Consider the following 13,240-nt stretch of genomic DNA (forward strand, 5'->3'; position numbering starts at 1 on the left):
GTGGGGGAACTGAGTCTTCGGAGAGGGGCGGCATACAAGCCCAACTAATAAATAAATAAACTGAGACATCTCCCCCTGCCTATGTAGTTTTAGTGCATGATATGACTGTATGTATGGTTTTTTATATTGGGGTTCCTTGTTTTTAGATTTTTTAAATGTACAATTGCTATTTTAGATTTTAAATTATTAGATTTGTCAATACATATTGTTCTTTATCACCGTTGTGAGCCGCCCCGAGTCTGTGGAGAGGGGCGGCATACAAATCTAATTAATAATAATAATAATAATAATAATAATAATAATAATAATAATAATACTTCCTCCTCCTTCTAAAAAGCTTCTTGCAATAACTTCCTTTCATCATGATAATTCTTTGAGGGCTTCCCAATTACCCAAGATTCTCGAAATATACAAAGACCTTTTGGAGGTAAAGAAAAACCAGGCTCTAAGAAAGAATTGGAGGAATTTAATTTCAGGAGCAAGACCTCCATTGGGTTTTGGGATTTAATCAATTGGTGCCTTAAAGAGAGATGCTAAATTCCTCCTAATACACAAATATCTGCAGGGAAATGAGCACATCCCTTCTGTGACAGCTTTAACAAGGATTCTGATGTCATCTCATTTGGGATTCCCTCTCCTAGTGACCTCCTAGATTGGGAGGTTAGGGCACTAGCTTTATTCTGCTTAGAGCAAAAGATAAACTATCAGAAAACCAAAGTTTTAATATTTGAATATATGGCGGGGGGTGGGGTTGAGTCCTGGAGTTTTGGTTGAGTGAAGAAGGGGCGGGGGGAGGGGGAATTTCTGTCAGGTTTTGGCGGGAAAACTTTTGAGGGGCCAGCTGAGAGGGGGGGAGGAGAGAAGGGGAATCTCTCACATTTTTTGGACTGTTATTGTTTTATCAATGTATAAAATACAAAGAAAAATTAAAATAGGAAATTAAGGGAAGAAAAAAGGGGGGATATGGGATACAAGGGAAGCTAGAAAAAGCATTGACCTCTGACCCTTTTTAGCATAGTTCAAGGTAACAACATTACAGCCTTTGTTTGTATGGTTGTTTGTTTGTTTGTTTGTTTGTTTCTTTATTTCTTTATTTCTTTATTTCTTTATTTCTTTATTTCTTTATTTCTTTATTTCTTTATTTCTTTATTTCTTTATTTCTTTATTTCTTTATTTCTTTATTTCTTTATTTCTTTATTTCTTTATTTCTTTATTTCTTTATTTCTTTATTTCTTTATTTCTTTATTTCTTTATTTCTTTATTTCTTTATTTCTTTATTATTTCTTTATTTCTTTATTTCTTTATTTCTTTATTTCTTTTTATTTCTTTATTTCTTTATTATTTCTTTATTTCTTTCTTTCTTTATTATTTCTTCATTTCTTCATTTCTCATTTCTTTCTTTCTTTATTATTTCTTCATTTCTTTCTTTCTTTCTTTCTTTCTTTCTTTCTTTCTTTCTTTCTTTCTTTAAATTTAATTTATATGTTGCTCACTCCAAAACTGACTCTGAGCAGCTAAAGTTGTACACATTAGTATATAACTAGCCATTTCTATCACAAGAAATCTATCTAATATGAATAACCCAAAATTTCATTTTGTTTTCATCACAAGCACAACATCCAGAGTGATATTCAAATGAAAAAACATAATTAAATATATTCTTCTCTTCCAGTAAAACAATCATTTCTGCTTCATCTGTGGAAACAATATGATTTTCTCTCTGAAATGAATAATCTTTATCAACTATCCATTTATATTAACAAGATTCACTGTATTCTTTCAGATTCTTTAACCTTAAGGTTAATATATACATGAAATACTTTTATTTATTAATATATATATAAATAAAATCCCTTTTTTCATAACTTTTAACACACTAAGCTTTTCTTTAAAAAACACTTCTAAAATCTTCTTTTAAATAAATTTCCTCTTAACATACCTATGCTTTAAAGTTCACTTGCAGACTATTAAAATTCCAACTAACTCCAATTAGCACATTAAATTTAGATCACTGTGAAATTTATTTTATTTATTTATTAGATTTGTATGCCGCCCCTCTCCGTAGACTCTGTAGACAATGTAAATAACCGTATGATACATATGACACAGAACTGTTAAAAATGTTTATTGACATGTATATTGAAAAATGGGGAAAAATATTAGATCACTCCAAGTTTCCCTCATAGAATAATTCTATCAGGGTTTGGGCAGGAAGATTTTTGAGGGGAGAGTTGACTTGAATCTTGAAAGGTGAAGGGGACATTTTATTTCAGACAAGGTTAGAAATGGAAGAATTAGACTTTTTAACTAGTCAAGCCCTGGAGCTTCCTTTGAAAGAAGAAGAGGTGGAGAAGATGGAGGCGAGTTGACCAAGTCGAGTGGGCAAGCCAATGAACAGAGGGGCATCAGATACCCCAGCAGACAGCGGGCATGGCTTGAGCTGGGTCAGTGGATATCCATAATGCTGGACATTGAAAGACCCACCAAGTGGGGACAAGCCTGGGTACCTATAGAAATGAGGTGCAGAAATCTGGACTCTATAAGCAGCCCTTCCAGGCTGACTCTACACCAGTGTTTCCCAACCTTAGCAACTTGAAGATATTTGGACTTCAACTCCCAGAATTCCCCAGCCAGCGAATGCTGGCTGGGGCATTCTGGGAGTTGAAGTCCAGATATCTTCAAGTTGCCAAGGTTGGGAAACACTGCTCTACACTATCATATTATTCACAGGTGGTAAGCCAATGGGACTCAAATTAAGATGCTGTGCACTTATAAATACCTTGGAGTTTAATTCCATGTTTCTCTGTCCTGGGATACTCATTTATTTCATTAGGAAAGTACCTTTTCAGATATTGTAACTTTTACTTGCTCAGACAGAGCCCATTATAACTCTGCAGATTGCAATATTTTCCAAGCTAAGATACTCTATAACCCCCATGTTTTCTCTTTTTCAAAGCTTAATATTCTTGAAACCATTCAAAATAAGTATATTCAAGCCACACCACATCCAAAATGCCATATTAAGTATAGAGATAGGTATAGACTTATTGGATGCTAGAGCGTGGTTTCTTCTTACTAGCCTTCAGAACCTCCAACCCCACTCCTACTCTTCCCCTGAAAGCTTCTCACCTGAGTATTTTTTAAAATCAGCCCTACTTAGCTTTCAGGCTGTGTTAAAGATTGGTTGAGTTAAAGATAGCTAGAATCCAAGCTAGAATTAAGGGGAAAAATTGACAGTGAGAATTATATTAATCAATGGGATGGCTTGACTCCAGAAGCTATGGGTGCCCCACAGGGGTGGGCTACTGCCCAGATGGGGGGTTGGGGGAATGCAGTGGGGTAGCAAAAATGGAGCTCCACCCCAGAGTGCCCAATTTGCACTGAAAGATGTTGAAAGAAAATGCATAAGCCACGTCCACAGTGTGGTAGTAAAACTTTTGGTAGCCCTTCATTGGTGCTCCATCTCTGGAGGTTTTCAAGAAAAGACTGGACATTTATTGGACCTAGATACTACAAAGTCTTTTGCTTGGCCAAAGGATGGATCTAGAACATAGGTGTCAAACTGGGACTTGTGTGCTGGAGGTGTCAGCTAATAGTGAGCCATGGTTGAGGATAACTTTAGAGTTGGTTCACCCCAATTCAAACTCAATACATAAGTTGCATGTGCATGCACACAATCGCACATGTGTGAGTGTCCACACTCATAATTCAATGCCTGAGGAGGGCAAAAACAGCTTCTGTTGCCCGCCGGAGTCCCTCTGGAGGCTGGAAATGACCCATTTCCTGACTTCTGGTGGACCTGGTAGACCCATTTTTCATCCTCCCCAGCCTCCAGAGGCTTCCTTAGAGCCTAGGGAGAGTGAAATGCCCTCCCTCACCCCCTGGAAGCAAAAAATGCCCTTCCAGAGCCTGTGTGTGAGCTGAAAGTCAGCTGGCTAGTGCACATATGCACACTGGAGCTAATCTATGGCAGTGGCTCATGTGCCAGCAGGTACCACGTGTGGCACGCATGCCATAGGTTCACCATCATTGCCCTACGTTGTGATTCAGCCTGAGGCTCCTCAGGGACCAGCTGGAGCTCTGCCGGATCCATGCCCAGAGGAGGAGGACAGTGACCAGGAGGGGGAGGACCAGGCAGACGGGGGAGAGGAACGTCAGGAAGAGGAAGAGGGAGAGCAGCCTGAGACCCCCGGGGGGGGGGCCCTCTCCCCAGCTAGTAGCCTGGATTCATTGGATGAAGACGCACAGGCTATAATAGACATGAGGCAAAGACGTGCAGCTCAAAGAAGGGGCCAATTAGAAAGATATTTCCATCCCTGAATTGGCAACAGCTGGGTTTGGGTGTGGTTCTCCTCAGCAGGGTTGAAAAGGCAGGCCCGCCCTTACAGTCTTGTGGAGAGTTATCAACTGGGAGTCCTGTGACCTTGCTTCGATTCTTGGCATCTCTGATCTTGGCTTGTGGCCTAGAAGGCTGAAAGACTTGGGGGAGGCGTGGGTTTTATTATCTCCAGTGTTGTTTTTGCCAGCAAGAATCCTGTTTTATTGCCTGGCCTTCGTGAAACCTCTGTGAAGCTTCATCGTGTTCCTGTCTGTAAGAACAGTTTTTGTTACCTGTGTTTGCTTTCCAGTATATAAACTGCCTTTGCTTTTTACCAGTGTGTCTGGCTACTCTTTTTGGTTGGTGTTGGCGTCTGTGGGGACCCAGACAGAACACCCTATACCAGGGGTAGGCAAAGTTGGCTCTTCTATGACACGTGGACTTCAACTCCCAGAATTCTTAGCTTGATTGGCTCAGGAATTCTGGGAGTTGAAGTCCACCATAAGTCACAGAAGAGCCAACTTTGCCTACCCCTGCCCTACACCACTTCTGACAAATGGTAGTGAAGTCTCTTCTTGAGAAGCTCCCATGACCTCTGAAGGCAAGCGGTTCAATTGGTTGATTGTTCTCATTATTCTCATTCTCACTGGAAATGTCTCCTTATTTCTAGGTTGAATCTCTCCTTGACAGAGGCGTTACATGTGCCACCTAAGGAGTCTCCAAAAGTGTTGGCACCATTGCATTCTGCACCAAGTGCAGTTTCTAAATAGCATTCATTTATTTACTTACTTACTTACTTACTTACTTACTTACTTACTTACTTACTTACTTACTTACTTACTTACTTACTTATTTATCAGATTTGTATGCCGCCCCTCTCCGTAGACTCGGGGCGGCTAACAACAACAATAATACAATGTAAACAAATCTAATATTTAAGTTAATTTTTAAAAAACCCAATTTAAGAAACCAATCATACATACTGACATACCATGCATAAATTTTATAAGCCTAGGGGGAAGGGGAAGTCTCAATTCCCCCATGCCTGACGATAGAGGTGGGTTTTAAGGAGCTTAAGAAAGGCAAGGAGGGTGGGGCCAACTCTGATATCTGGGGGGAGTTGGTTCCAAAGGGTCGGGGCCGCCACAGAGAAGACTCTTCCCCTGGGTCCCGCCAAATGACATTGTTTAGCTGATGGGACCCGGAGAAGGCCAACTCTGTGAGACCTAACTGGTCGCTGGGATTCGTCTTCAAGGGTAGTCTCATATAAGAGTGTGGGAGATTGACAATAATTTACTAATAATAATAATAATTTATTAGATTTGTATGCCGCCCCTCTCCGAAGACTCAATAGTTGGCAACAGGACACTCACTAGCTCCAAGTGTAAGAAGCAGTATTGGGTTTCTACCAGCACATTTACGGATGCTGAACTGGTAGCAAAAATTGAACTGCAAGCGCAGCTTCGGGTGTCCTGCGGGCGGGCGGGCGCATACAACCCAGTGACATTTTGCTTCTGCGCATGCACTGAAGCAAAAAAAAAAAAAGGCAAAATCTCACATGTGCATCCCCTCATGAGATTTTGCTTCCTGCGCAAGCGACGAAGCAAAATCTCACACGGCAGAGACCTGAGCTACGTGTGTTGCAAAGGCAACCTCCACCTAGTAATCAGGTTGTCCATAAATTCAGAATTCTAAGCAAAGAGCATACTCTTTTATTTAAAAAATGCTGAAATCTGAAGCTTTTCTTAAGAACGCTAACTTGTGAAATCACATGAACACTAAAATCTTGAAATTAGTTTGGTGATGCTGTGAACATTAGGATTATTATGAAGCTGTGCCACTAGATAAAACTGTAAGATGTTAACCAATACCATCATGGAAATATCCATCACCTTGTCTGTTCTGTCTGGGTTTTCCCAGACCTCCACACCCACTGAAAAACAGCCAGACACTCTGGTAAAATCCAAAAGTAATTTATAGCAGGAAAAAATAAGCACACAGGAAAACCTGTCTTCACAGCAGACAGGTTACAATACTTTACAACAGGGTCCTGATGTCCAGTCAATTCCAAAAGCTTCTTGCTGGCACCCCCCCCCCCAAGGTTTCAAGAGTCCAAGGCACAAACCAGGATTGTAGCCACCAAAGTTCACAAACAGGTCTCACGAATCTCCAAGATAAAACTCCACAAGCCAGGAAGGGTGGGGCCGCCTTTTATCCTTTCCCAAGCACCACACCCAAACCCAGCTGCGACCCCTAATGCTGGAAATATCTGGCCAATTGCGTTCTTCTCTCGTTAGCTCTCCTCTGTCGCATATCTATGAAGTCACTAGCATCTTCCCCCAGGGAATCCAGGCTGCTTGCTGGGGAGAGCTCCCCCTGGTGGAACTCTGGCTGTCCTTCATCTTCAGCCTGGGATTCAGCTTCTTCATCAGTCTGCCCCTCCTGGTCCTCAGCCTCTGAGCCGGACACCGACAGCAAATCAGTCATTCCCGGAGGGGTCCCAGGCTGAACCACAACACTTGTCTAAAGGACAGCAGTAAAATATCAATAAGGGTTTTAGTGTCTTCATTTTGCCAAATAGTTTGCAGTAATTATTAGGTTATATGTTTTGTATTACAGTGTTCCCTCGATTTCCGCGGGTTCAAACTTCGCGGAAAGTCTATACCATGGTTTTTCAAAAATATTAATTAAAAAATACTTTGCGGTTTTTTCCTATACCACGTTTTCCCCCCGCCCGATGACATCATATGTCATCACCAAACCTTCGTCCACCTTTAATAAATATTTTTTAAATAAACTTTAATAAATAAACATGGTGAGTAATCATCTAAATGGTTGCTAAGGGAATGGAAAATTGTAATTTAGGGGTTTAAAGTGTTAAGGGAAGGCTTGGGATACTGTTCATAGCCAAAAATAGTGTATTTACTTCCGCATCTCTACTTCGTGGAAATTCGACTTTCGCGGGCGGTCTCGGAACGCATCCCCTGCGAAAATTGAGGGAACACTGTATTATTATTATTATTATTATTATTATTATTATTATTATTATTATTATGTCAATATAACACAGCAAACGAGATCACTATGCTGGATTTCGTATTTCATCACCAGTCAGGCACTTCCCAAGCACCTAGGACTGTGTGATGTAGCGGCGAATTATGTTTGTCGATCCAAGTAAAGTGGCCTTTTGCAATTGACCGATGGAGATTTTGTCAATTCCGATGGTTTTCAAATGTCCGCTGAGATCCTTTGGCACTGCGCCCAGCGTGCCAAGTACCACTGTTGTTGTTGTTATTATTATTATTATTATTATTATTATTATTATTATTATTATTTCCTAATCCCTGCCCTGAGAAAGTCTAAATGTCAGAATGTATATTTATTATTACAATTTCTTGACACGGATGTGATTTACTGTGCTAATTTTGTTCTTGTTTTTTCAAGGATTAGGACCTTCTCCTTTACTGGAACTGTTAATTCTTCCAAAGCTACTGATTAGATTAAAAGATCATTATAACAAACAGAATTGAGATTTGATAGGTAATTCCAAAAAGAGGAAGCCCAGTGAAATGACATCACAAGCATCCGAATGTTTTGTACAGGTAAAAACGGACAGTGCCAGGTAAGGTTATATGGACAAGGTCATCCACAAGGCAAATGAGTTAAGAGATGGTCTCTTCTTCTGTTTTTATCTTTTGAGACATTGCTGTAAATGTGGGTTGTCTGCCCTTTTAAAATATGCAAGCAGCATGGAAGGTAGATAAACACAAAGTTCATAAAGAAATGTTTTTGAGAGAATAATGCAAAAGGAAAGCCAAACATCAATGGATACATTTCAAAAGAAATAGGTTTTGAAAACATACATCTGAAAACAGTATTTTTTTATATTGCATACCTCTCAGGGACAAAAGGATATGTACCTAAGAGCATACTGGATTTATTTATTTTATTCATTTATTCATTTGTCCAATATACAAATACATAGGAATAGAATAGACATAAAGTAATACAGTGTTCCCTTGATTTTCGCGGGTTCGAACTTCGCGAATAGCCTATACCACGGTTTTTCAAAAAATATTAATTAAAAAATACTTTGTGGTTTTTTTCCTATACCATGGTTTTTCCCACCCAATGATGTCATAGGTCATCGCAAAACTAATAATTTTTGCAAATAGATAACAACAAAAATAATTATTGTTAATAAATAATTATGTTTATAAATATCAGGATCACTAAGTGTCTTATTCAATAGTGAGTACCAGTAATAATGGTGAGTAAATGGTTGTTAAGGGAGTGGGAAATGGTAATTTAGGGGTTTAAAGTGTTAAGGGATGGCTTGTGATACTGTCCATAGCCAAAAATGGTGTATTTACTTCCGCATCTCTACTTCGCGGAAATTCGACTTTCGCGGGCAGTCTCAGAACGCATCCCCCGTGGAAATCGAGGGAACACTGTATAGTGTAAAAATAGAGGAGAAGATATATGAAAGGAAGAAAATATATATGATATATGAGATAAAGGAAAGACAATTGGACATGGGATGAAAGGCACGCTAGTGCACTTATGTACGCCCCTTACTGACCTCTTAGGAACCTGGAGGTCAATCGTAGATAGTCTAAGGGAGAAATGTTGGGGGTTAGGGGTTGACACTATTGAATCCGGTAATGAGTTCCATGCTTCGACGACTCAATTGTTAAAGTCATATTTTTTACAGTCAATTTTGGAGCTGTTAGTGTTGAGTTTGAATCTGTTGCATGCTCTTGTGTTGTTGCGGTTGAAGCTGAAGTAGTCATTGACCGGTAGGACGTTGCAGCATATGATCTTGTGGGCAATACTTAAATCGTGTTTTAGGCGCCGTAGTTCTAAGCTTTGGATTGGAGCTCTGGGCCACCAAATGCAGCATTTTGTTCTCCTTATAAGCAAGAAACCCTTTGGTTTCCAAGCAGACAGCTTTCAGAGATAGTCCCTCTGCCTTCAAGGCTAACAACTGTTGATCTCTATTACGCCTATGAATTAGAACAATTCTTTTCTGAAAAACAAAACAAAATGATTGAGGGAGCTCTGTATGTCTAGCCTATTGAAGAGATGAATTAAGGAGGGCATAATTTCCTTCCAGTAACATAGAGAAAAGGGAATACAGTGGTACCTCGACATACGAGTTTAATTCGTTCCAGACCCGAGCTCGTAAGTAGATCAACTCATATCTCGAACGAATTTTCCCCGTATGAATTAATGTAAATAATTCTAATTGGTTCCAGCCCTCAAGAAAGTCCCAAAGTTAGCCTAAATTATGAACTCTCAGGCTTTCTATGAATTGGAAATTTTCCATTTTCAAAAGGCTCTCATAAAATTTGCAACTTGGAAAGGAAAGGTCCCTAAAAGAAGGATACTGTCAGCATTCCAATGAACACCCCCAACAATATAAAACTCTGAAGCCAGAGGTTTCTCAAAGTTTCAATTTATTAGAGATGTCTTCCTCAGTTCAGCCATCTCTTTTGGGGTCATTGAGTATATCTTTGGCTTAGGGAGTTTAGCCCCAGGTTCAATCTCAAATGCATGACCGGCGGCTTAAACCGCCGGCCGAAATTGCCCCCGGAGCAGGGCGACACTGCAGGCAGCTCCGTTGAGCCCCGAACTTCTGGTTTCCGGCGAAACCAGAAGTTCGGCTTTTGCCAGCACGCCAAACATGCGCGCTGATTGCTGGACTAAGGGGAGGTCCTAAATCGCCCTATTTAAGGGCAATCCGAACTGGACCTCCTCCTTGCTCTGGGAAACTCTGAAGCAAACACCCGCCCGCCCTCCACTATCAACAGTGTGTCTGAAAGAGGTCGCTTTGGGGCCGAATAGGAATTTTTTGTGGCCTCCCCTTTAGCGGTGGCCGTTCTTTTCGCCTACTCCACACTGACGGTAAGGATGGAATGGTTAGGGGATGTGGCGCACATAGATTTTAGATTTAGGTTTCCCTTTGGTCACTGGGGTTGGCAGGTTAGGGGTGGAAATGGGCAGTAGAAGCGACTGTGCATGCTCCTTTGGGCATCTTTTTAAAAGGTGATGGACCGCCTCTCTCCAGGAACTAGAGGTTAGAACAACGTCAGGGATTGGAGAGAGGATGCCCATGGGACTCACCGGATCCAATTTCCCTTGGGGGATTGGAGGGTGAGCTCCTCCCACACGCCAAGGGGCGTGGCTCAGATCCAGGTGAAGGTGGCTACCTTCACCTGGTTCAGCAAGGAGTTTTGCCCAATGTTGCCAAGGAAGGTTCTGGCAGGAATTTCCACCCCGTTAGTTTTTGGCCTCTGCAGGTCCTTTGTTATAGTTGAATTTAAATATTTAAATTTACGTATTTAAAGTTACGTTATTTAAATTTATGTTAATTTAATAAAGTGACCCTATATTTAATCCATACAATGTCTCAGCATCTTTACTCCGCTTCCGGGGCAATTGCACACTCCGTCTGGTGATGGGAGGGAAGAACGTTGTACTCCTTTTGCTATTTTTGAAGTGCCATTTGTTTTCCTGCAAACAACGAAACAGAAGCTCATGAAAGAAAAAGATCTTACCTCTTGCAACGCTGCCAGTGTTGGGATGCCCTGCCTGTGCACCTTCAATTTGGGCACGCACACACAGTTTGGGCAATTGGTGGCTAGAGGTTTCACCATCACTGGTACAGGATACAGAGTTGGGCTAGAAGATCTCTAAGGTCTCTTCTAACAGTATTATTCCATCATCTATTTTCAGTTATTTGTGCCTGACAATATGTCTATAATTGTATTATGGGAACGGCATGTTTTGGACAATGCTGATATTCAGAGCTCTCCAGGAAAAGGTCATGGTTCCAAAGACTTTAATCTGGCCCTTCTTTCTTTGATGCCTACAGTCCAAGACAATTAAGACTTTAATCATAATGCAACAATGCTATAAGTGTGTTTGAAATGCCTGCTGCCAGTTATGGAATCTTGTGGTTTGGCAAAGAGCCATTTCTTCTCAAATACTAGTATCATCCTATTGTCCAGGTGGGAACTCACACGTGGGCTTCGTCTTTTTATTGTCGGATCCTAAGTGACAAATTAAACCTTGGTTTCCCTTCTTGTCTATTGGTGCTGTGACTCAGGAGGGCTTTTGGTCAGCAACTTTCAACATCTGTGTCCACACAAGCATTTTCATTTTTTCTTGACCTGAACTGACGTTTTTATCAGATGGTGAATAAAAGTGATATTAGTTCCTTGGAGAAAATATTTACTTCTCTGATGGTCCCCTATCAGGTGTTTCCTTTAAAAGGCTAAAAAACCGAAGAAAAATGATTCAAGCATGCTTTGAATCATTTGCAAATAAATTGACTCTAGCCTTCATTTTTTTTAAAAAAAAATTATTTTGCAATTTTTGAAGTGCCAGTATAAAATCGATTAAGCTGTTGGATTGGGATCAGGATCAGGATACCCATGTTTATGTCTCACTGGACAAAACAATAATTTCAGCAATTAATTTTTTCTAGTGTAACTCACAATATTAGTGCTATGAGGTTAAAATGAAGGGTGATTTTGAGATCCATGAACAAAAGATGGTAGATTAATATACGAGATTAATATAAATTCTTGATTATAGTTCTTAGGCAATAATTTTCTTAAATTATATTGATGAGTTTTCTGTTTCAATTTCTTATCTTTGACCAAGACAAAATCATTTAATTTAGTTCCTAATCACAACCGGCATAAGAAAATAGATAATGATTGACCAGCAAATATAACATAAAAATCACAAGCGAAAAGGATAAAAAAGTAAAAATATAATTTCTCTAATAAATAATAGAGATTCATGATTATAGTTCATTAATTGGGGTGGGAGTTGATGTCATTCAGTTGAGTAGCAACTTTAAATCACGATTTTTGTATTTTTTAATCTCTTCTCTAAAACAGAACCAAGTTCTCACTTCCAGAAAGCTCATTGCAAAATTCATTATTAAGAAGGCAATGGACAGGAAAGGTTTTCCTCTTTTTTTCTATTACAGTCTTTCCCACAACAACATTAATTTTCAGAGGCTACAAGTCAGGTAATTGAGCCTCCTGATTAGCAACCAATACTAAATGCTAGCAATACTGAAGGGATGCCAGATTGCTCAAAAAGTGCCTCTTATGTATTTATTTATTTATTTATTTATTTATTTATTTATTTATTTATTTATTTATTTATTTATTTAGTCCAATACATAATACACATTGAAGAGAAAGATATGTAAAAATATAAGTAAAGAAAAGAATAGAAGAAAAGATATAAAAGTATAGGTGAACATATTTGAAAGGAAGAAAAGATAAATGAGATAAGGAGAGACAATTGGACAGGGGATGGAAGGCACACTGGTGCACTTATGCACGCCCCTTACTGACCTCTAAGGAACCTGGAGAGGTCAATCGTGGATAGTCTAAGGGGAAAATGTTGGGGGTTAGGGGTTGACACTACTGAGTCAGGTAATGAGTTCCATGCTTCGACAACTCGTTTGCTGAAGTCATATTTTTTACAGTCAAGTTTGGAGCGGTTAATATTAAGTTTGAATCTGTTGCGTGCTCTTGTGTTGTTGCGATTGAAGCTGAAATAGTCATTGACAGGTAGAACGTTGCAGCATATGATCTTGTGGGCAATACTGAGATCGTCTTTTAGGCAATGTAGTTCTAAGCTTTCTAGACCTAGGATTGATAGTCTGCTTTCGTAGGGTATTCTGTTTCAAGTGGAGGAGTGAAGGGCTCTTCTGGTGAAGTATCTTTGGACATTTTCAAGGGTGTTGATGTCCGAGATGTGGTATGGGTTCCAGACAGATGAACTGTATTCAAGGATGGGTCTGGCAAAAGTTTTGTAGGCTCTTGTGAGTAGTGTGAGATTGCCAGAGCAGAAGCTACGTAGGATTAGTTTACAACTCTTGAAGTCTTCTTG

Source organism: Erythrolamprus reginae, chromosome 12 (genome assembly GCF_031021105.1).
Source record: "Erythrolamprus reginae isolate rEryReg1 chromosome 12, rEryReg1.hap1, whole genome shotgun sequence".
Taxonomy (NCBI): domain Eukaryota; kingdom Metazoa; phylum Chordata; class Lepidosauria; order Squamata; family Dipsadidae; genus Erythrolamprus; species Erythrolamprus reginae.